Here is a 1,775-nt window from a genome sequence, read left to right on the forward strand (position 1 = left end):
ATTTTTTTACAGAGAGAGGGAGAGAGATAGAGAGTTAGAAACATCGATGAGAGAGAAACATCGATCAGCCGCTCCTGCACACTTCCCACTGGGGATGTGCCGCAACAAGGTACATGCCCTTGACCGGAATCGAACCTGGGACCCTTCAGTCGACAGGCCAATGCTCTATCCACCGAGCCAAACCAGCCACGGCTGTTCACAGTTTTTATGGCCTGACACACCTTGCAAGAACAGTTTCCTCCTCATAACTACCCACCATAACTGCTTTTAGTTCAAGTTTAATTTCAGACCATCCTTTGAAGTGACTTTAGGTCTCTGAGTTTGCAGGACCGCCACACAGGCCTTCCCTGAGCTATCAGGTTAGCATGTGGCCCCTTTTGTCCACAGTTCCAAGTCAAGGGAGGACCGTGTGCATGTTTCACTAGAAATGATGATGGAGCTCAGATACATCTCAGTTTTTGAATAAAGAATTCACAGCAGCCTCACATGGTGGGTGTCGACATGGTGTGAAGCCTTTTGCTGAGAAAGCACATTGGTTTCTGGTGGGTCTACACCCGTGTCAGGACTCCTGATCATATGTTATTGATACGGAATTTTTGACTGGAACCCAGATTCTTTGTCCACCAGAGTCGAAGAATGAATTCACAAACAGAAGGTGGTGTAGCAAAGGTGGAGATTTATTGAAGAACAAATACAGACTCCCACGTGGGGAGAGGTAAAAGGGCCCACAGACTTCCTGTTTCCATGGTTTATAAAGACTGCAGTTCCATGTCCTTATATCCCCTCTGACTGGTCAATATTCCCTTTGAATTGGTTACTATAGTAACTCCTGAGGACCTCCTCCCTCATTGTCCTCCTAGTCCTTCTGGGCTTTCTTCCTTCTGTTAAGGTAAAAAACCATTGAAACCTGTGCAGAATTTTTGTGAGTTTATTTGAGCCAAACTGTCAACATATGCCAGGAAGCAGAACCTCAACGAATTGAGATAATGCTCCGGAGAATGGAGCACAAGCACCTGGTGTGCGACCCCAGAACATGGGGACAAGGCCTCTGTCTTCTTCACTGATTTGTCCTTGTTGCCTAGAGGGATGCTGGAGTGTCACAGGCCCTCAGTGTTGGTGGAATGACTCACTGAATGAATGAATGAATGAATGAATGAATGAAGTCCAATCAATTAATGTGGGTGAACAGGCTCTGGAATTGGTGTAAGGTCCACAACGCCCACACCCAGGGGCCCCACTCTGAGCACCCTTGTCTGTGGCCCTGCCTTGGGTCCCACCTGCCCAAGGACCCAACTCTGTAGAAATCTGGATGCAAAATTGGAGTCAGTGCCTCAATGGGCTGTGTGCACCCGGGGCCTTATATCAGAGAGCGATGCTCAGGCAAATGCCAGGCGTGGCTTCCCGTGTAAATACAGCCACCACTGGGGCCGCAGAGCCTGCTGAGTCTGGCTGACCCAGGGACATGGCTGTCTCCTTCCTCGTCTTCCTTCCTGTGCTGGGTCTCCCCTGGGGTCAGTGTCTGCGGATCTGGGGGTTCACAGCCGTGCTCACAGAGATATGGACTGATTAACCTTGTTGCTTCCTTCTTTCCCAGGTGTCCTGTCCCAGGTACAGCTGCAGGAGTCGGGCTCCACAGTGGTGCAGACCTCACAGACACTGTCCCTCACCTGTGCCATCTCCGGGGACAGTGTCTCTAGCAACAGTGCCACTTGGAACTGGGTCAGGCAGCCCCCAGGAAAAGGGCTCCAGTGGCTGGGAAGACTCTACTTTAGGTC

This window comes from Myotis lucifugus, unplaced genomic scaffold (genome assembly GCF_000147115.1).
Source record: "Myotis lucifugus unplaced genomic scaffold, Myoluc2.0 scaffold_1223, whole genome shotgun sequence".
Taxonomy (NCBI): Eukaryota; Metazoa; Chordata; class Mammalia; order Chiroptera; family Vespertilionidae; genus Myotis; species Myotis lucifugus.